The following is a 24,828-nucleotide window of genomic DNA, read 5'->3' on the forward strand; positions in this document are numbered from 1 at the left end:
GGGAAGACCATCAAAAGTGGTTGAAATCAATTGCACAGTTATTTTGTGGGTATCATCCCCACTCTAGTTTTACCTTCTTATTCTTGGAGGGTTTCTGGGTTATCAAATCCTTAGTGTTATGGTGTGATGCACGTTTACTTTTCATGGTTGTTTATTGTTTAATTGTATGCATGATAATTTCAGTTATGTGCCATTAAGGATTTGTAGAAAGAGTTTTATTGGACATCATTGGACCTTGGATAAATTATTCACCACCCCCCCCCCCCCCCCCCCCCCCCCTCCTCAATTATTCTAAATAATTCTAACAATTGCTTCGACCACTAATTTTTTTTGTAGGTTGTGTTTTCTTACTTTGACTTAAATACATGGAAAGAATGTCATTGTAAGAAATCTTGTAACAAAATAATGCAAACCTAAATCGTCTATCATATGTAATTGAAGGACCAGAATAAAAACCAATAAAACATTTTATGATGGACTGTGGTATTTTGAGAAAATAATAAGATCAATCTACTTCACCTCAACTTTGGATACTAAACATATAAATTTTGATCCTTGCATAGCCTAATCACCTCATTTCAACTTACTTGTAGGCTACTCTCTTCCTTCTCCATTATGCTTGGCAATGGTGACTTTAATTGGAGGTGCACTAGCCAAATTTCTTGCAAGCACATCTATTATTGATCCATATTTGCATGCTACATCTTTACATTTCATTCAACATCCTCATTCTAAAATTACCAAATATCAAGTACAACTCTCTGATGGTATACACATGCATTCAGCTCTTCTTCCAAATAAATTCAAAGATCTAGTCATTGAAGAAGCTTTAGTACAGGGCACAATTATTTGTGTAAAGGAATATTCTTGCAAATTGGTCAACAACTTCATGTATGCCATTTCTTTCCCACTATCATTGAATAATTCTTGTTATGTCACCTTAATGTCCTTGCTAAACTATTAACTTCTTTCTTAACAGGGTACTCTTGCTTGATAACTTTTAGATACTTTCAAACATTGCAGTGATAGTTGGATCTCCAATTCCACTACTCTAGGTAGATAATTGCCTTTAGTCTTCAACTTTAGAAGAAACATCAAGGCCCTCCAAACATTTTGATTACTATATATAGAACATGGCTACCACTCCCCATTAAATCATTAAATCTGTACCATATGCATCAGTCAATTGAGGGTAGAGTATTAGAAAACACTTTGATCCATGAATACAAAAATACAGGCAATGATGAAAAGGTTTTTGGGGTTGAATTCATTGACAAATAAAGCTCTAAAATCCATGTTACTTGTTTATGAACTAGTAGATGAGTTCTATAATGTTATTCAACCTAGTTGTCTATACAAAATCTCTAATGGTTACAGTAAAGCAAGAAATGCAAAATATTATCATCAAACCCATATGAAATACACCTCCTCTGCACATCAACAATACCTCCATCCACTTGTTCGAACTCTATAATACAAGGTATAGCTTCCACTTTAGGAGCATAGATTCTATAAACACATAAAATAGTAACTCTCTTGTAGATGTAATTGGCATACTTGTAAATTTCACTCCTTCATCAACCATACGAAAAAAGAAATAAAATTGAGATAGAGAAATGTACAACAACAATCAAAGATATGTCAAATTGTACACACTATGGGGTTGCCATTGTGAAGTCAAAGGATAGAATATTCAATATGTTTCTATAGCGAAACCCACATATTAATTTAATCAAGTATGTATGCTTAGTATCATGGAATGGAAAAAAAACCATGATACCGCCTTTTCAACCTCTATTATAATCAATCCAAACTTACCTATCCATATATAGGAAATCACCACACTTACGTTCCCTTGTCAAAAAGCCATATATCCCAACACACCTTTGTAAATCCAAGAAAAATCTCTTCTATAAAAAATAAAGGGTTTCCAAACACACACCTTATTTGTGTAAATGCAACTATTTCCAACCTAAACATCGATAAATTTTACTACCTTTCATGCCCACTAGAAGTAGACAACAAGAAATGCAAGAAAAAAGTTGTTCATACTTCAACCAACAAACATCGCTACCCCAAATGTTGTACAGAGTTGTTTACATTTGAATACAACTATATCCTCAAGATGGACTTACATGATGAGACAAGTGAATTGCTAAATGTTACTACATTTGAAGGTCCATCAAATGATTTTTTAGGGATACCTACAAAAGGCTTACAACTTCTTCTCGCTAAACCTAATGGTACAAAATATATCTTGGATAACATTGTGAATAATTAGATTTTTTCTTAACTTAACATTGTTAATACTTAGTTTTTTTCTTACAACACTTTGTCTAAATAAATGAAAACTTCAAATTGGACCTAGGTGTGGTAGTATGGGTATTGGATGCCATTTATTGCAAACTTGTAAACATGAAGAATTTTATTGCTATATTTCACCAATCTCATTGTGTCCATGTTCATTGTTCTCTTTTCATTCATGTTTGGGGGTATGTTCTTGGTGCAGAGCACCAAGGCACTTGGTTTATATTTTGGTTTCCATATTTTTTTTACCTACTTAGGCTAGAATAAACAACCCTTGGATGAGAAGTCCATGGTTGTCAAAGAAAGACACCATTTTGTATGCTTAAGGCACTTTATGCAATTTATAAGCAAAAATTGCTCATTAGGAAAATTTAGGATTTTTAATGTTTTTGGTCAAGAAATCCTAAGAATAATATTTTTTTAGTTTTTTTAAGGTATGTTGGAACCTTTTCCAAGTCCTAGGAGTGGAATCAAGTGAAAAATGTAAAAATTGCACTTTTTGTGCAAAGTTGCATTGTTGAAAGTTGTAAAAGTTGCTCAAATTTGCAACTTAGTGGGAAAAGGGTTATAACTATTAAAATATTGGTTCTAACCATTAAAATATACATAGGAGATATATATACCTCATTTTTGAGGTCTGGAGGGCATTAATGTATGGATTGGAAGAAGTTGCAAAGAAAGAAATTTAGTTTTTGAGTCATTTTTACTATTGTTTGCACGTTGCATGAAATTTACAAACTTTTATACTAGATGTGATGGATTTTTGAGATATATCTTTGAATAAGCTTTCTTTTTATTCTACTCTCATCATTCTACATATTTTCTAACTCAAGTTATTGTATTTTTAGTGAAACTAAGTTTTTAGGAAAACATTTTGGTGCTCACAATGAAAATGGTCCTCTAACTACAATTTTCTTGGTTGAAATTTCATGCCCACTTTGGAAATGGTATTTAGTAGGGTCTTTTTTATGATTCTAGGGTTTCAAGATTGGAGGATGTGTTTTGTGATTTTTCCAATCAAGCCGTCAAGTACCATGAAGGATTTGACCTCTTGTAGCGTGTTGCTTTGTGAATGGTAGGATTTTGAGAATTGATGAAGGGCTGAGCATTTGGAAATAAGTTATTTTAGTGTTTCCAAACCTTCCTAAGCATTGAATTCATTTCCACAACCCTATTTCCTATTGGTTTCTTTGTAAACCAGTCATCTACTTGACTGGGACATGTTTGGGAACTGATAATCTTCATTTAAGTTGAAGTCTCCATTTAAAGGTGGCAATGAGATTTTTTTTTTTTTCATTAATATCATTAATATACTTCAATGATAAATTTGAGGTATCATTCCCAACTTGAGTATCCTAGCTTCCCAAGTCTTATAAATGCAAAGTTGCAATGTTGCTCAAAAAGTTGCTTAAGCAACTTTTGCAATTTTTGCAAAAAAGTTGCAAATGGAAGTTTGAGAAGTTGTAACTATCCATGCTTGGGTATATGAGCATGGGAAAAATTTTTATGAAGGTTAGAAGGTTTCCAATCAAATTTGCATTTTTAAGCAACTTTTGCAATTTTGCACAAAAAGTCCAACTAAAGCAAAGTTCACTAGATTTCGCTTCTAGGACTTGGAAAAGCTTCCAAACCATTAAAAAATAACTAAAAACACCTAATCCTAGGCTATCTTGAACAAAAACTCAAAAAGAATCAATTTGGCCTAATTAGCAACTTTTGCTCATATCTTGCACAAAGTGGCCTAGGCATACATATCTTACTCATATCTCTCTCACTATTTGTTGTGGGATCAAATTGTCTATTCTATTAGCTCTAGGTGGCTAGGTAAACCCTAGCCCCAAACACATCCCACCCCATGGAGTGCTTGAATGTTCTCAGGCGCGCTGAACCAAAATGTCCCTAAGGGTCACTAAATTCCATAGGGAAGCGATCTTTGACAGGGATAATCTCAGAGCTTATGTGAGGTATGGAGATCTTACTCCATTTTGATTTTACGATGCCATCTCGAATGATGCTAAAACTCGTAGTGTTAGCTAGTACAAAGTTGTCAACTACCAAATCTCCCTCACCGTTCATCATGGGATTGAACTATCTATTATGTTAGCTTTGGGTGGTTGGGTAAACCCTAGCCCCAAGCTCATCTAGCCCTGTTGAACACTCAAACATTCTTAGGCACACCGAACCAAAATATCCCTAAGGGTCACTAAATGCCATAGGGAAATGATCTTTGATGAGGCATATCTCAGAGCTCGTGTGAGGTATGGATGCAATTCTACTTCCTATAGGACTATGTTATAGAGACCTACAATAACCTCTCTCACTTTTTGGAGATCTTACTCTGTTTTGATTTTGCAATGCCATCTCAGGTGATGTTGAAACTCATAGTGTTGGCTAGTACAAAGTTTCCAACTACCAAATCTCCCTCACCATTTTTCATGGGATCAAATTGTTTGTTCTATTAGCTTTAGGTGGCCTAGTAAACCCTAGCCCCAAGCTTGTCCAGTCTTGTTGAGTGCTCAAATGTTCTCGAGCACGTCGAATCGAAATGTCCCTAAGGGTCACTAAATGCCATAGGGAAATGATCTTTGACAAGGCATATCTCAGAGCTCGTGTGGGGTATGGATACTATTCTAGGTCCTATAGGGCCATGTTGCAGAGACCTACAATAACCTCTCTTTCTTTTTGGAGATCTCACTCCATTTTATTTTTATGACGCCATCTCAGGTGATGTTGAAACTTGTAGTGTTGGCCAGTACAAAGTTGCCAACTACCAAATCTCCCTCACCATTCATTGTGGGATCAAACTATCTATTTGTTTAGCTTTGGATGACTAGGTAAACCTTAGCCTCAAGCTTGTCCTATCCTATTGAGCGCTCAAATGTTATAGGGCATGCCAAACCAAAAAGTCCCTAAGGGTCACTAAATGCCATAGGGAAATGATATTTGATGGGGCATATCTCGAAGCTCATGCAAGGTATGGATGTGATTCTAGGTGCTATAGGATTGTGTTGTAGAGACCTATAATAACCTCTCTCACTTTTTGGAGATCTTACTCCATTTTGATTTTGTAATGCCATCTCGGGTGATGCTGAAACTCGTAGTATTGGCCAGTACAAAGTTGCCAATTGCCAAATCTCCCTTACTGTTCATCATGGGATCAAACGTCTATTTTTTTAGTTTTGGGTGGCTGAGTAAACCCTACCCCCAAGCTCATCCTATCTCATTGAGTGCTCAAACATTCTCAAGCACGCCAAACCAAAACATTCGTAAGGGTCACTAAATGCCATAGGGCAGCGATCTTTGATGGGGCATATCTTGGAGCTTTTGTAGGATATGGATATAATTCTAGGTGCTATAGGACTGTGTTGTGGAGACCTACAATAACCTATCTCACTTTTTGGAGATCTTACTCCATTTTGATTTTGCGATGCCATCTCGGGTGATGCTGAAACTCGTAGTGTTGGCCAATACAAAGTTGCCAACTGCCAAATCTCCCTCACCATTCATCATGGGATTGAATTACCTATTCTGTTAGCTCTGAGTGGCCAAGTAGACCCTAGCCCCTAGCTCATTTTGTCCCATTGAGAGCTCAAATTTTCTCGGGCATGTCGAACTGAAATGTCCCTAAGGGTCACTAAATGCCATAGGGTAGTATCTTTAATGGGACATATCTCAGAGCTTGTGCAATGTATGGATGTGATTCTAGGTGCTATAGGACCATGTTTCCAAGACCTGCAATAACCTCTCTCACTTTTTGGTGATATTACTCTATTTTGATTTTGTGATGCCATCTCGAGTGATGTTGAAACTTGTAGTGTTGACCAGTACAAAATTGCCAACTACCAAATCTCTCTCACCCTTTGTCATGGGATCAAACTGTATATTCTGTTAGCTCTGAGTGGCTAGGTAAACACTAGCCCTAAGCTCATTCTATATCATTGCATGCTCAAACATTCTCGAGCACACCAAACTGAATTGTCCCTAAGAGTCACTAAATGCCATAGGGCAATGATCTTTGATTGTGGCAACTGGATATGTCATCTCATCCAATGATGGGGACTCATGATAGAAGGTAAAGGGATGATCATACACATCATTTTGAACATTTTATTTATTTATGGTAATAAGGTAATCCTTGTTTATAAGGTCAAGGAATTTGAGGTCACCTATAAACCCAAATTTCTTGTCCTAACAATTTTCCTTTTATTGTTGTTTTTGTTAATAAGTTGACTCAATAAGTGTTTTGAGAGTCATTACACCTTATATAACTGCATGTTATCACTTAATGGAGTTAGTGGAAGATGTTAATGATCTTCTTGGTTTTCTTAATAGTCATTTCATGGGTTTGAAACATAACCACTTCCCTTTATGAAGAGTAGTCTAAAAATCAACAAATTACATGTTGTTGCAAAGAAAATACAGTCATAGGATGTTGGAAGATAGTTTTCACTCATAGGATGTTGAAGAATCTCTTGGAAGGTGGTGTAGGAGCACCCTTTCAAGGCTCCCACCATATCATTTTTGGTGTGATGAACTTCTTTGAAGAAGTATGTAAATACAATAAGGGCATTTAGCTCATGCTTGTGTGTCCAAGCTAGGATAGGTCTTAAAGTTTCCTCTTTCGTCTCTGTTGAGAATGGTGCCTTGACTTTAGGTTCGTATAATTCTTAGCTCTTTGTTGGGGGAAGGTTGATTTAGGATTTTTTATTGCATTTTAGGCATGGGTGTGCATTAAAATAACCTTCCAAGGTGGACTACTTGTTTAGAAGACCAAAGTGCATGAATAATGCAATGTTATGTAAATCTGCCACCTTATGGAAGGAATGTTATTATGAGTTTGGGGATTCTTAGCTGAAGTAATATAGTGAAAATTTCACTCCCAAGGATTTTTTGTGAATGCATAGCATGGTCTTGAAATGTGAGTCAAAATAAGACTACCCGAGCAATAAAAATTGCACCAAAATTGCTTGCAATTTTTAAAAGTTGTTGAGAAACTTTTTCCAATTGTTGCTAAAAGACCTACTTTATAAATAAGGTTTGAAAAAGCCATAAAACCTATCTCTACCTTGAGGAGCAACCTATTTATACTTTAAGGAACCCTAATCAAGGGTCGGCAACTCATTTCTTGTACGAATCTGTACTATTGGAATGTGTGCAGTAGACTGTGATTGTTTTAGCATAGATTTTACTAGTTTTTAATCTTGCTTGGAGGAAAATCACATGGCTATTATCATTTTGTTGCATGTTTTAGTTGTCGTATTTATTTATTTTTCATTTTCTATGCATTAGTTATAGTTTGTGACCAAGTTTTGAAAGGTTTTTCAAATTTCTTCAAAGATGCCTATCTATTGCCAGTTTTGGAGTTGTATATCATGAAAGGGTTGTAAGTCTTGTCTCCATTGTGGAAATTCCATGATCTTCTAGATTTCAAGGCTACATACCCTAATATAGTATATTATGCAAGAAAGGGCCCTAAAATTGAGTGCAAATAATTCTTTGACCAAGCCCTACGCGAGCTAGGCAATGCTCAGCTAGGGATTGTCAGCAAAGAAAGAGCTCTCGAGAGAAAATCTTGAAGAATGAAGACTTTTCCTTTTGAGGGATTGAAGAGGGGTATGAGGAGAATCTAACTTGTGGAGAAGGAGTCTTGATGAAGTGTGGAAGGTGTCTTAAAAGTGGGGACAACAGGTAGCCAAGAAAACCCTACCAAACCCTCAATTTTTTTATATTTGTTGTACAGCCTATACGCACCCTGAGACCCTAAAAATATTTGATAATTGGTCCTATGCATCATTTTTTCTTAAAGAAAGAGGTGTTGAAACTCTAATTCAAAGGAACTATTGGCCTAGAAATCTAGGTGGAGGCCTAATTAGGGGCTCTCCTTGTAGCCCTTTTGTGAAGAAATCTTGAAATCAAGTGCAAACCCATTGTTGTTATTCATTCAAGCATAGTACAAGTATTCCAATAACACCTTAGGACATCATGGAAACCTCAGTTGGACTGGGCAGTGCTATGGTACCCTAGTAGACCTATAAAACCTTTAGAGGGATAGTGTTCCTAGAAGAGTAAGGGAGTGATGCTGCAAGTTTGGATCAGTTAATTTGGTGAGGAGGTTGGGCAAGGTTAGGGGATTTTATAAGTAGTAAGAGATCCTATAGACCACATAGGTGTAGAGGAAATACCAAGATCCTATTATTGGATGAGAAGCATAGACTAGCTAGTCTATCCTAGCCTACCCCATCAGAAGGATTGAATAGATGACAGATTGAAGTTTGTGAGATGGTTATTAGGTGTTCCTTTAAGTGGCTAAGATGTTAGTTTGAAGCAAGAAGTTGATTATGAGCCATTTCTCAAATTTGTTCATTTTTCTCTTATTGCTTCCGAAGTCTTGAATAGGGAAAGTGATCAAGTAGTTTTATGATGTTGCGTAGAAGTTTGTTCAATATTGTAACCAAGTTGGAAAGAGTCTTTGAAGAAACTTATGTAGGTGGGAAAGGTAGTTTTCCTTAAAAGTGTTCATGTTGGGAATCCACTAGCTTTTGGTGTGAGCACTCTACATCATTTTGGATGCAATTTACATTAAAATGAAATACATGAAATGTACTTAAAATGTAAACAATAAAAACGAGATATATATTATGATAACCAATAATGCCATACATGAACAAACATATAATATACAAGGTTGCACAGGGACAAGGTTACTTGGGGTACTTAGGGTATGGGTAAGGGTATGGGTATGGGTAAAGCTATTTTTTATAATAGGGGATGGGGGTACTTGGGTATGTCAAACTTTATTTTTAATTATACTTCTATATTTATAGAAAACCTGAATTTATGAGTCATGACAATGATTTTTCAAATCAAGAATAGTGATAAAGTTTGCAAATGTAATGTATTGTTTTCAGTTTTAGATTTGTTATATGTTTGTAATAATAATTTATGATAAATGTTTAGATGCATAACATAGAAGGCAAACTTTAAACATGAATAAGAAGATCATAAATTATATGAAAATGAAATATTGCAAATGATAAATTCTGGCTTTAACACTGATAAAGTTTATTGTTGATTAATATTGTATCAAAGTTTCAAACTGATTAGGTATTGAATTAAGCTTGATAAAAAAATAACAAAGAAGGAAAACTTTAAACATGAACAAGATTATAAATCATATGATGATGACATATTGGAAATGATAAACTTATGCTTGAACAGTGATAAAGTTTATTGTGAATCAATATTCTATCAAAGTTTCAAACTAATTAGGTATTGAATTAAGCTTGATAAACAACAAGCTAATACATAAACAAAAAATTGAAAAAATAATCAGAAATCTCAATCAAGGTCCTTAGCTATGATGCTCTCCATCGAGTACCCAGTACTTGGGATACATGTACTTGGTACTTGGGTACGTGGGTACGAGTACCAGGGGTGTGGGTACAAGTACCCATGGAACCTCATAATATATTATGATAACCAATAATGTCATAAGTCTAATAATGTCATGCATCAAATATATGTCATACAACAAATATAAAATGTCATATATACATCAAATATATATCAAATATTTCCACTGACATAAAATCCAACATATATGTCCATTGATGCCTATACATGTGTGTCTATCAACTATATCTTCTCCTTCTAATGAGGGGAAGGAAAAAAATCCCTAGAGGTCTTTGGTCGTTGTATGGAGGGAGATGATGGGATGATGGGGTCTTCCTCACATGCTTGCTCATCCTCTTGTTTAGGCTCTTCTCTAACTTGAGCTGATACAAACAAAGTAGATATGAATCAATAATTATTATAAATTGAAATCAAATATATGTACACACAAAATTAATTATTTTCTTACCACCATCAAATAGTCACTTTGTAAGTCCACCTCAAAGGCTTGTGGACGATCGAGTGTAACAAGGCCCTACAACAATTCAATCAATATAATCACTTATAAATAATATTAGAAATTTTGATACTAACTATTATAAACAAAAACTAAAACCAAGAAAATTCTTTCATATCTTAGTCAATGGCTTTGAACAAGCCATCATTACAGTAACTCCACAACCAATGGACTGTTGAAGATGAGGAGGAGTCTCAGATGTCAAGAGTTGCATGTCATACAATACAGGTTACATGTAACATGAAACATGAAACAAATATAATCAAATGAATTAAATTAACATGAAACAAATGTACCTCTACAAAGCTCATATCACACCTAGGCTCAGAGTCCCTAGTGAATGTCGATGGTCTAGTAGAGAACTAATGCACATGCATAAATTTGTTTGTCAATCCTTCATATGATTACTTAATAAATATATGTATTAATTTAAATGATTAAATCAATACATATCTCTGGACTCATCGACAAGATGAAAAATGAGGTCGGGGGATCTCTACTAGGGCCACCAACACTCTAACTTTGAATTTTAAACAATGTCAATACATGCTAATTAATTAGTGATTCACTATACATATGAAATGTGATCAAATTAGTTTATTATAATTGTAATTTACTTGTGTTTTAATGCCAAATGTGTCATTCAGGAACTGATTAGTGATTAGTCCATCATCCATACTATCTCCAACATGACTACCAAATGTGCATAAGGATCTGCATGATGTGCACATGTGACCACGATGCACAAAAGGCTCCTCCTCAACTAATGGACTTGTGCAATGAATGAGGGTTTGCATCAAAGCATTAATAGTCCCTAGAGTGTTGGTGTCTACATGTTCCTTCACAACTAAAGGAATAATCACATGTTCACCCTATGGCTTGACAATAGGTGCCCTAACTACATTTGGGTCATGATGTGCCCACGACCTCTCAAATGATGACCCCCTACCTCTACCCTGAGATTCTAATATATCAAAATAATTGGGGATCTCCCCAAGGACAAATTCACAATACAATTTCCTTAATAAATACATTGGGACCTTGTGATTATTGCAGTGAGGGGCATCAAAGACCATCCACCATCTATCCCAAAAATTATTTCTAATACCATCGTGTATGCACTAATGGATGGGGAATCGTTTAGTTGTCTCTCTAATAGTATTTTGTTCACCAAGCTTTCTAAACAATGCACAAATGATACCTTTTGGTATATCTTTTTTTTTTTATATCTTGATATGATAATTTGTTTACATAATATCTTTTTTGTTTCTCCCTCTTAACATGCCAAATATCCAACTGACCACTAACAGAAGCTACATGGGTCATAATGGACTCAAGGGAGGATGCCAATTGTGCTCTCATTGGATTGATTTTTCCACAAGCTTTCAACATACCAATGAGTGCTTCTAATTCATTTTTCCCTCTTTCTATTTTATTTATTATGTTACCTTGTGTGCCAAGAGGAGGTCTTCCAATTGGTGCAAATTGCAAAATTTCTTGTTGTTATTGTGGAGGGTTTTGATTCTCATCTTGTGGAGGGTTTTTGTTTGGATCTTATGGAGGGTTTTTGTTTTAATCTTGTTAGGGGTTTGCTAGTTCATTATTCACATTTTCTAATAAGAAACCAATTGCAATCTAAATAAATAAACAAATTTAAAGAAAAATTGAAAAAAAACCTACAAAACAATGCAAAAACAAGGGTAGAAAACATACAACGCAATCTTGATCTTGAACTTCAGTGATGAGGAGGCATTTTGAGGAGGCGGGTGGCAAAAACTTCAATTCCTTCAACTCACATACATGTTGTGACGAGGAAATCTTGCAAAATGAAGTTAAAATGAAATGGGTTGTGCGTTTGCAGCCCATTTATTAAAAAAAATTGGTTTACAAAGCGTGTACGTGTTATAGCGTGTATGTACTATGGCTTGGGTAGCCCAAGCCATAGCACGTACTCACTTTGTAAAACTAGAAAAAAAAAATGTGTCACCTTTTTGGCACCACAACTTGGTGCACTTACCCTTATCTACTATTCTTGTTTCATTGGAAACATCTGTTAATAATGTTATGTCATTATTTGTCAAATTGAGTGATACATCTATCTTCACGAAGGAAATTAAGGATAAATTGTCCAAGATAGATGAATATATGAAGGCAAGTGCACACCATTTGTCACTTGACCCAAGTCATAGTTCTGCAAATTACACAAAGATAAGATATTTGACAAATCTGCAAGAAAAATTATTGAAGGAAGAAGCCAAAATCAAGGCCACACTTGTAGAAATTCATGGCATGAATCTTCCAAACATGGATGCATTGTAGAAACACATTGCACATGCAAAGACACTCATCCATGATACAAAATTCTCCATAGCTGATCACATAATGAAATTATCAGCAGAAGTTTAGATTGCCTTGCATGTAAGTAAGGTACTACAGGAGAACTGGGACAAGACTATGGTACTTATTTTGAAGGTACATTTTGATTTATTGTCAAATTTTGGTATTAACATATAGATATTATATACCTTTGGTTTTTTTGTCAAAAGGGGGGAGAAGTAAATATGTTTAATATAAAAGGAGGAGGAGATATAAGATATTGTATAAAAGTAGTGCCTCTTGTGTTCGTAGTCTATACCTTATTATATTTTGTTTTGAGAGAGACTTGTTACTCATGTTATTTGTACATTTGAGATTACCTAAGGGTCAGATGTTATATTTTGATTTTAGTTTCATAAATGTTAGATTACTATGTTGTTTAGTTGATTATATGTGCATGATGATGCCCTTTTGAGATAACAATATATTTTATGATGATATATGACTATCTAGTATTTGGACATATCTTGGATTTGGTTATATGATTAGATTTAATGATATGGTTATTTTCTTCATTCTTGCTTCATTATGTTTTATGAGAACATGAGTGATGTAAATGGATTATTTTAGTATATTAGAATAAATGGTTGAATTAGGTATTTAAAGCATTTATTTCTTCAATTATGTTCTTATATGCAATTTCACTTGATCATGTGTTTTAATGTGCAATATTTATATCCCTGGCAGTGGCACATGGAGTTAGTGATTTAGCTATTCATATTTACCAATGTCATCCATGTGTGGTCAATGTATCTTATTTAAATGTTCAAATTAAACCTTTTGATGACTCAATTAAATCTGGGCTCATTTGCATTATGTAACTAGACCTGTGAATATGTCTGTGCATTTAAAGGGTCTCATTGTCATGAAGGTTTTTAAGAAAATTCTATGATTTTTGGGTTTTCAAGCTTTAATTAATTTTATTTTTAATTACTAGTAGCTTTGCCATAGACGAATTCCAATTGCCTAGAATAGCCTATTTTTGTTTGGGTTGATTCGGAGTCTAGTTAGTCTAACTAGCTATTTACCCTAATTGATTATTCACTCAAAAAGTGAATAAGTATTGAAAGAGAAATTTAATTCCTCACTTCTAACTTTTGCAATTTGAAAAATTGAGATTTTTTTTCTGAAATCATTTTCTGAAGCATTGTGTTTCTATTAGTTGTGAGAGCTATGGGCGTGGGATCTTTGTGAGGATGGTCTCATTGATCTAACTCAGGGAGACCTTGCTTTGCTTTCATTTTTGGCCATATGTGTGGATTATTTATTTTACTTTTCTATTTTTTCTTTTAGCACTTTTGGCTATCAGGTAGGGCTTTCTCATTTTCATATTTTAGCTCGATTTCTGGTTTTGTTTTTGGTAGCTGTTTGTTTGGAGGCTAAGAACTAGCATTCCCCTCCATTTTTGTTTGTTAGTTCTACCCAGTTGGTTGGGTATGAAATTTCTCTTAGTTTTTGGGATGAGGGTTTAGGGTTTTACATCGTTATGCTACTCATTTTTGCATATGATGTCCGAACCTAGATTTTATTGGATTTTTATGGATTTAGTGCCCAAGAATCAAATGAGTTTTATTTTCAAAGTTTTCTAGTTTTGGAGTTTTTACCTCATTTTGTGTGTCACCCTATTTTCTTGAGTTTTCCTGGCATGATGTTGGTCATCGACCTAGATCATCCATTTCCATGTCTGTCAGACCATTGTTGCATGTTCATGTTGCATTGGGATGCATGTTGCATCCATTCTCCCGAGCTTGTATTCAGTTGAGTGTTATTTTTTGCTCGTGTTCTCATCCAGCCCTTGTGTTATGATTTTTGTGATGGTGGTGCACCATACATGTGCACATGCACATACATTTGTTAGGTGACTTGTGAGGCCTAATCTCCCATTTGTATTTTGGTTGAGTATGTTCATTTGGGGTTGGGTTGGGAATATGCATGCCTATAGGAACTCATTGTGTGATAAGCATGGATATGTAGGGTAGACAATGGAGGGGCTTCTCCTACAACCATGGTGACTATTTTCCTAGTTGGCATGAAGAAGTTTTTTAATAAGTGGTAATTATATGAGTTAATGGGTAATAAAACTTAATTCAGATAAATGAATGCTAGCATGGGTTTTCCAAAGGCATGATGTGATGGTTTCTTGAGGAATTTGTTCCACGTGGGTGTGATGGTTTCTTGAGAGATTCATTTTGCACTAGTGTGATGGTTTCCTAAGGGATTGATTCCACACCTTATTCTATCTTGGGCTACTTGATGCCAAGTGACTCACCCTCCATCAAGTCCCTACATAGTGACCCATAGAGTGCTTGACTAGGACATGTAGTACTTGCATTGTCACATGATCTTGGTTGCAGTCATCTTACTATCTGTTAGCCATGGATGTTTTCTTTACATGTGTTTGTGGTTAGATCATTCTCTCCATCAGCACGGTGGGAGTGGACCTATGGGTTTCACATGGTTGGGAGGCGTAGCTACCTATTCCACTGCTGAGGACCACTGTATAGAGATGGTCTATTGTTCTAGTGCAACCATTGTTGGATGTTTTCACATGGTATTTCGAGTTGTGAAGCATGACATCTTGTGATTTATGCTTTGATTAGAATGCTTGGATATCATGTTTAGATCATGTTAGTTTAATTGATGTGATGTTTGGAATATGATTAGATGGTGTTATCTATTTCATTGGAATATCTATTGTTTGCTAGTTAGCATGTTAGATTTCCTTGTTCTTATAATGTTAGTACGCTTTAGTAGTGATGTCCTCATAAGATAGCTCTAACTATCCAGTCGGTAGTTTAGGATGTTATGTGCAAGGGATGGCTAGGACCTTTGAGGTTTCATGATGTTATTACTATTAGGATGAACAACACACTTAGTTTGTTATTTCAATTCATTGCAATGTTTTTTTTCAATTATTTCCCTTCACTACTATATTAGATGGTTAGATGTAGTTCCATCTTGTAGTTATTAAGTTCGAGTGTCTATGCCTAGATTATGGATCTAGTACTCCCTGGTGTGGAGGTTCTATCTCTTCTTATACCTTCCTAAATGCTCGTCGGAGTGTTCTTTCTTATTTTGGATGACCATATTCTAGCACTGGATGACACTTTTAAAGTGCCCCACGCCCAAAGAAAAAATATTGTGTGATACTAGAAAGTATTACACGTCTTAAGGAGAAATGTCATGTGATATTGGAAAGTATCACACACCCATTGAAGAAAGTTCATACGATACTTATGAAGTATCACACGACATCAAGAGAAATGTCACCTAGACCCTTAAAGTAACATATGCCTTCTTTAGAAAGGTCTTATAATACTAGAAAGTATTGCACAATGCTGAAATAAAGTATTGTCTGGGTCTTTGGAAAAACATATCCAAGCAGACAATAGGCACTTTTTTGTTTGATTGGAAGCTTTTGGGAGGTTTTTTGGCTACCCTCTATGGTGTTCTTGAATACCTTGGAATTGCATTTTGATTTCAAAATGTTTCAGATTTGAAATTGTTTGCATCCTTCCCTAGTTAGTCATTTTGGTCAGTAGTGGTGTTTGGAGATCTATTGGTCTTACAATATTTGTTTAAGTCTTCCATTTCAATCTTTGTGATCCTCGTATGTTGTATGTTAGGTCCATCCATACTTGTTTTAAATTTATTTATGTTTATCATGGCTTATATTTATCCTTGTTCCAAGGATCTTTGGGCAAGGCATTACAATAAATAAGAAAAGTGTACTATATTTTAGATCCATGTACATATGAGAGATATATGCATGGGGGAGTAGTATAGTATCATGCAGATATTTTTACAGATAAGCAGAAAGTATCTTTACAAAAAAAATTTTGAAAAATTAGAAAAATAGAGTATGTAACCGAGCTACAGCAACAAAAAGTCAAAACTGAGTTGAAGACTTAGAATGATGATAAAGGATGATTTTTGACTTATAGTTTTGAAGTTCATATTTTTTGGTTTGATAAGTGTTTTTGTCACTAATGCCAAAGGGCAAGATTTTTGACATAAAGGTTAATTTTTCTATTAGTGACTCAGCACTTAGTCAAATAGCTACATTGCTACTAAGCTTATCGTTCATTCTATAGTATTAACCAAGTGTTTCAAATGCTCCTGAGCCAAGTAGTCAATTTACAGTGTTTTCCAAGCTACACATTACTTACTAATCTTCAAAGACTATGTACAGTGCAAACCGAACGTAGCAAAGGCTATCAAGCTATTCAGTGAAAGTGAAGAAGATCATAGTGTTACTAAGCTCAAGTATGCTAACCAAGTTCTACTATATCTACCAAGCTCACAATGTTAACAATGTGAATCTAGTGCTGATTGAGTCAGGTAATGTAAACCGAGTGATTCAACAACTACCAAGTTTCTTAGTGTTCACTAAGTCACACAAAGCTAATCGATTTCAAGCTGCTTGCAAGTGATTAGTATGGACCAAGCTTCAAGTTCAACCAAGTGCCAAAGATTTTCGAGCATTGACAGTGTTTTCTATGTATCAAAACATCACTGAGTTTATCTTCTAAACCTGAGTTACAACTATGATAAACTCGATGATGTTTTGATAAACTCGGAGTTGGTGATAATACCAGTGTTTTCATCTAACTTTGTGAATTATGATGAAATTGGTACTGTAGCCAACTCTACTAAGTTGTTATTTGGATTGATATATATGTAATTTATTGTACCATATCCAAATATATCATTGAGGAAGACTATGATGTACATGAGTGTGAATTGAAGAAGGTTACAAGTAGTATAAGTAGGAACAACAGATTTATCTATCATAGTTAGGTGATCATTGCAATACAAGAAATCTCAACCAGAAAATCAAAGTTGCAGATTAGAGATCAGTCGCTGGTTCATGCTAACAGGTGCATCAGTCAAATCCTTTAACTAGTTAGACTTAACAATCTTTTTCTAAATTTCTTAACCAAGTGCATACTTCATTGTATGTTTGTAAATTCTTTAACAAGATGGACCTCATAGTCCTTATTGCTCCTAATAGGGTAGATCACCAGGAGTGGCCAATTGTAAGCCTTAACAGGTTAACTTTATACTATAGTTCTAAAGCTTGTGGGTATCATTCCCACCCCAATTTTACTTTCTAATTGGAAGGTTTCTAGGTCACCATATCTTGTGTCAAAAGTGTAATGAATCTTTTGTTGCTTTCATTCTTTTACGCATACAATTAGATCAGAATATTATATGAAGGATTGATTAGTGAATTAAGATCATGTTTCATTGGTTCCTAATTCACCCCTCCCCTCTCAGTAACCTAGCCTATCTTTTATTTCCAATAGAATGATCATCATGAAATTGTCCTTAATTACCATTATTTCACTTTAGCATGATTTACATTATAAGAAATAAAGTAAAAGAGCTTCAACATCTAGTCCATGTTGAGATTAATTTCCTCAAATTATTTTAGAAGCCAACTTTTTTCTAGGATTTCTATGAGGTACATTTGGTTATTTCATTGTGTAATTTTCAAATATTAAACTCACAATTATCATTTGGTTGTATTGAGTTTGAGTGATCGTTTTCATGTCTAGCATGAATACCTTTGATAATGGATTCATTGAAGATCAACCTACTTTGTTCTTAGGAATTTAGAAAATGGAGTACTTTTTTATATGATTATTCATTGACTTTTAGAGATTTTTATATAGAAATAAAAGGATATTATATATGTTTAGACATTTGATTTAAATAGTTATTTCCTTTTTCAAACCATTTTTTTTTTTGAAAAATTGGTTGTTCTTTTTTTTTCAAATTCATTTTTGTTTGTACAAGAAGATATAAGCTGGTCCAAAGGCCTTTAGAATGATCATGGCTCCCCACACTCATTTTTTCTTGTTGTATAATTTATTTTATTAATGATATGTTATAAACTTGTGGTCTTGATAGTTATTTCATTTTACAACCTTATCTGATTTGATAGTTCGTCTATTTTATATAACTAGCTTTGTTTGAATGCATGTCATCCATTATTTATTGAATCTTGCAAATGTTACTTTTTCTAAATTTAGCAATAATGATAAAATTAATTTAAAAATAATATGTATGTGACACACAAATTTATATAAAAACTACATTATCTCTTAGGAAAAAAATAAGACAAAAAATAACAATCAAAAATAAAATGGGAACCCATTAATACATTTTTTAAGGGAGCCCATTACTATTATTGATTGATCTGAGAATACTCTCTTAGACAATTGCTAAAATAACACAACCTTTAAGAACCCTATATGTTGAAGAATACATGTACACTTTTTTAAAGATTTATAGGTTTCTAATATGTTTGAATATTTACTTTCATATTTGCTAAGAATGTGCATACAATTTGCAACAATGTTCATATTACATTCACATGCACATAAAAATAAAGACAAAATCTCACAAAAAAATTACTACACCTACACAATTTCTCTTCAACTTTTATCTCTACTTTGAAGTCATAATGATCACACTAGGTACATAGTCCATCATTGAAAGAAGAAGTTGTTATTACTGATCACATCTCTAAAGAGACAAACAACTGGATTCAATAACACAAACATCACTTAAACAACAAACTTGTGAAACACGGATATATGTGAATTAAAAACATCAATTGACCCTTTCTTTGCTAGTGAAGTCGAATAATTCGAAACGAGCTCTCCATTTGTTTGTTGGTGAAATTGAATGGTTCTAAACAAGATCATCATCTGTCTCCTCATGAAGTTGAATCGTTCGAAACTAGCCTACTAAAAAATCTAGGATCAAGTCTAATGCACGTCTCCAACACCATAGTGTTGGGACCTAAGTTTGACAAAATAGATACTACTCAAACAACTAAACAAGGATACCTCCGTAGAGAGGAAAATCACAGTGACACACAACACTACCCAAACCCAAGTAAAAGACAGAAGACTAAAAGCGTTCACTTTGAAGAAGCGAGCTTCTCGAGATTGCTCACAATGCCAACAAGAACATAGTTCATCAGGCCCTTGGTCTCCTCTTTGGAACAACCTTCAATGGCGTTCATCTTGTACAACCATTTAAACAAATAGTTGTTGTGATCCCCTGTTTCAAAGAATGCAAAGGTTGCTTTGTACCCAACATAGCCAAGCAAGTCGGTGTCGATGGTGAGAATGGTACACAAATTTTTCACATCATCCTGAGTGGTTAGCTCTTCCAACAGAAAGAAATCATTTGGCACAGATGGCATTGATGTAATACATTGCCCACACCATTATTGGGCTTCCCTTCAACTCTTTCGAAAGATTTTAGGCTTAGAAACCACTTGTGCTCCTCGTAGTAGTCTGTAACAATCTTCCACACTTCCTCTAGAGTGTGAAAAATCAACTATTGTAGTCACTGATTATTAATCTCCTATCGTAAACGATTATTAAACTGCTGAAACCAAATTCCTAGCTAATATTGAAAAATAACAAAATTGCAACTTCACTTATATAATACGGAAAGAAATGAACAACACAATGAACACAAAATTTTTAGACAAATTGTCCCTGGAAAAACCCCTAAGGGAAAACCAGTTCTACAGATGAGGAATTATATTAAACTTCAGAAAATCAAGAGATACAAAATTTGTTGCCTCTCACTGGCAGAACTTCGACAACCTTCTAATTTCTCCCACTGATATTCTCCACTGCTATCCCCACGCTAACACTGCACCCTTGCTAACACTGCAAGATGCTTCTCCAAATCTTGTATCTCCTAATGACCCAATGACCCCTTATTATACTACCCTATTGGAAAAACCAACGACCGAGATTAAATCAAACCAATGGCTAAGATTAAGACAACTCGACAACCAATAATAGAACTGGTTGCAAGGTGTCTAAAAAGGAATCACTAAAATTAGTAAATAATTATCCTTGCAATAACTATTTACTAATTCTTGGCAAGTGGACAAACAAATATCCAAACTACCCATAACTAATGCTGCTATACATAGATAAGGATGAACAGCTATCCAAGCTACCCATAAATACTACTGCTATTTTCGGGTAAAAAATAATAGTTGTCCAACTAACAATAATTAACACTCCCTCTTAGCAAGGAAGTTGTTCTGCATGACACCCATCTTATTTCTGAAGAAGATAAATTTGGCCTTTCCCAAAGCCTTCATCAGAATGTCTGCTACCTGCTCATCTATAGGTATGTATTGTAGTCGAAAAATACCTCGTTGTACACAATCCCTAATGAAGTGATATCTGATATCTATATGTTTAGACCTATCATGAAAGATTGGATTCTCAGACAACTTGATGCAACTCTGATTGTCACAATGTATCACTGTAGTCTTAACCTTCCAACCAAACAAGACTACTAACAACTTCTGAAGCCATATAGCTTCACATGTCGCCATGCTAGCTATTATGTATTCTGCTTTTGCTAAACTTAGAGCCACAGACTTTTGCTTCCTGCTGTACCAAGATACAACTCCTGACCCCAAACTGAAACAACATCTTGAAGTGCTCCTTTTGTCGATTGTACTTCCTACCCAATCTGCATCAGTATAGCCTATCAACTTGATACCTTCACCTCAGACATATCTGATCCCATACTCAACTGTACCACACAAGTAACGCAATATATGTTTGGTCGCTATCCAATGCATTCTCTTTGGTTCAACCATGAACTGACTAAGAGAGTTTACTGCAAATGCTATATCTGGTCTAGTGTTGACCAAATAGATAAGCGAACCAATCAACTGTCTATATAAAGTGGGATCTACATCCTTCTCCTTAGTTGTATCTACCTTCCTCCAATTCGTAATCATGGGTGTAGACATGGCTTTACAATCATCCATCTTGAATTTCTTCAAGATTTCAATGCAATATTTCCCTTGACCAAGGAAAATCTCCCCATCTGTTTGCCACACTTGCATGCCTAGAAAGTAGTGCATAAGTCCTAAATCCTTCATCTCGAACTCTTCTGCAAGGTTCCTCTTGCAATCCACTATGAGCCCTCATGAACCTGTAAGAAACAAGTCATCCACATAAAGAACAAGAATGAGAATCTCACCCCCAACCACCAAGTAGTAGAGGTTAGCATCTGCTTCACTCTTCATAAAGCCCATTTTCTACAAGTATGTATCAATGTGCTCATACCTTGCTCTAGGAGCCTGCTTGAGTCCATACAATGCTTTCTTCAATTTGCACACGTGGGTCTCTTTGTTGTGTGCTACAAAGCCTTCTGGTTGTTCTATGTATACCTCCTCCTTCAACTCACCATTAAGGAATGTTATCTTGGCATCCATTTGATGGATCTGCCATCCCATCTGTGTTGCAAGTGAAATTACAGCTCGTATAGAAGTATACCTGGAAACTGGAGAAAATGTCTCCTCATAGTCTATTCCCTCCTTCTAAGAGAACCCCTTTGCCATGAACCTTGTCCTGTATTTCTCGATGCTACCATCTGCACCGTGCTTTATCTTATAGATCTAGCGTGATCCAACTATAGCCCTATCTGTTGGTCTAGGTACTACCTCCCACACATCATTCTGCATTATTGAAGAATATTCCTCAACCATAGCATCTCGCCATACCTAATGTTTTGCAACTTCTTGATAGCTAGAAGGTTCATTATCTACCAATTGACTAACTAATGCCTAGTTGTTATTGAACTTGGCTGGTTGTCTTCGTTGTCTAGTACTCTTCCTAGGAGCTCCCACAAACTCCTGAGTATCCCTTTGTGTATCTGGAACCACATGGTTCCCGCTACCAACTGTAGAGGATGAAATGTCAACCTCTAAGTCTTCTAGATGCATTTCCTATTGCACTTGTTGCTCCATACTCTGTGAATCTTCACTAACTGAGTCTACACTCGTACTGGTAACTGTACTTGAGCTTTGTTGCCCTTGACTTGGTCTTGGAGCTTCTGTTGGCTGCTCACTCTGATCATCTGCTAGGAAATCTCTAGATCTCCTAAATGCCTTGTCCTCCATGAACTTGACATCCCGTCTGACAATAATTCTTTTAGTCCCCGAAATGAAAATCCTATATGCCTTTGAGGTCTCACTGTACCCAACAAAGTACCCCCTCTCTGCAGTTTGATCTAACTTTGTACGTGTATCTCCAAGAATATGGCAATATGCCAAACTCCTAAATATCCTGAAGTGACTAACATCTGGCTTCTTCCCTGTGAAAGCCTCCTCTGGTGTCATCTTCCCTAGCACCTTGTGTGGAACTCTATTATGAATGTAGACTATTGTATTACATGCCTCTACCCATAAGTAATGGGGCATGTCCTAGTCATGTAGCATAGCTCTTGCAGGCTCTAATATAGAACAGTTCTTCCTCTCAGCAACTCCATTCTGTTATGGATTGTAAGGAACAGTCCATTCTCTCTTGATTCCTTCTATGGTACAGAACTCTCGAAAGACATTTCCTTTGTACTCGCCTCCATTGTCTGACCGAAGAACCTTTATCTTCTTTCCTGTTAAATTCTCCACAAGAGCCTTGAACTCTTGGAATCGACTGAAAACCTCATCCTTAGTCTTCAAGAAGTATATCCAGGTCTTTCTAGAGAGATCATCAATAAAAGTAACATAGTACTCATATCCTCTAAGAGATTTTGTCGAAATTGATCCACAAACATCTAAATGTACTAGATCAAGAACACCTTAGATCTGGTGTCACTCCTTGGAAAAGATGCTTTCACAAACTTCCCCAACACACATCCCTTACATACATCGTCATGCTCTGTGCTCACCTCTGGAACACCTATCACCATCTCACGAAGCAATCTAAGTGCTCCATGATGAATATGGCCCATCCTCCTATGCCATAGCTCTCCAAGATCTCTAGGATTATTGTTGCTCATGAGTGCCTTAGGAGGATCAAACTGCAATCTATAAAGGTGACCACTCCTAACTCCAATAGTTATGGGTGATTTTCAATCCTTATGCTTAATCAACACATTTGTCCCTCTAAAGAGTACATTATACCCCCTATCCTGAAGAACAGATATAGAAATCAAATTCATACCTGAGCATGGCACATATAACACATCATGAAGTGGAATTATCTTTCCATTCTCCCTCTAAAACTAAATAGTCCCTTTCCCAACAGGGTTGAGTTTGGACAAGTTTCCCATAGAAATCTAGATGTTGGTGTCCTCCTCCTTGTGACTAGAGAAATACTCTCTAACTCCTGTCATATGAAATGACGCCCCACTATCTATATACCAAACACACTGTGAGGTTGAGCTAACCAAACAAGCTATGAGTGCAAACTCATCTTCCATTCTACTGGAGAGTTCTTCCACACTTGTTGAAGCTGCCACTTTCTTCTTACCCTTCTTCCTCTCTGGGCAATCACTGACATAGTGGTCAAACTCGTGACATCCAAAGCACTTGACCTTAGAAAGGTCCTTCTTCTTCTTCTCACTTTGTGAATTTGATCCTTTGCTAGATCCCTTCTTTTCTTTCGCTTTACCTACTAGGGCAATGTTCTCTTGTTCCACCTCATTTTTCTGACTCTTGTTGGCCCCATTGACAAGACTTAGTCTAAACTCCTCTTGAGTGAAATCAATCCATAGTCGATCCCAACTCGGTAAAGTATCTCATCCATTGACAACTTGAACAAAGACACTCCATTGTTTAGTAAACCCATTTAGGGCTATTCTCACTAGCTCGTCATCACTAGTGCTATCTCCAACAGCCGCTAACTCGTCCTTGACAAGTCTGAGCTTGGTGAGGTAACTTGTGACATCTTCTCCCTAATTCATTCGAGTATTCTTTAGCTTCTCTCTAAGAATCAACTTCCTGTTGGTGGTAGCATTCTGGTATAGATTCAGAATGGTGTCCCACATCTTCTTCACCATATCTAGCTCTGCGATATGTGGAACAATATAATCCTTGACACCATCAAGGATAATCCTCCTCACTTTGGCATTCTCCTTTCTATATGCTGCAAGTTGGGTTGCATCCGTTGGTACAGGTACAACACTAGTAGCATAATCCTTGATACCATTCTCTTCTAACAATAAAGAAATTCTTGCCTTCCAGACACCAAAATTTGAGGCACCATCCAATCTATCCTGATCTCTCAAATTAGCTGAAGCCATCTCAAGGGTTTAAAGCAATAATAAATCTAAAGAGATCAAAATTTCTTTCCTAGGGCAAAACTCTTCTACCCTTAACAACACTCTGATACCATGTGAAAAATCAACTATTGCAGTCACTGATTATTAATCTCCTATCGTAAATGATT

This window comes from Cupressus sempervirens, chromosome 6 (assembly GCF_028749045.1).
Source record: "Cupressus sempervirens isolate cs-2001-9-10 chromosome 6, ASM2874904v1, whole genome shotgun sequence".
NCBI classification, from domain to species: Eukaryota; Viridiplantae; Streptophyta; class Pinopsida; order Cupressales; family Cupressaceae; genus Cupressus; species Cupressus sempervirens.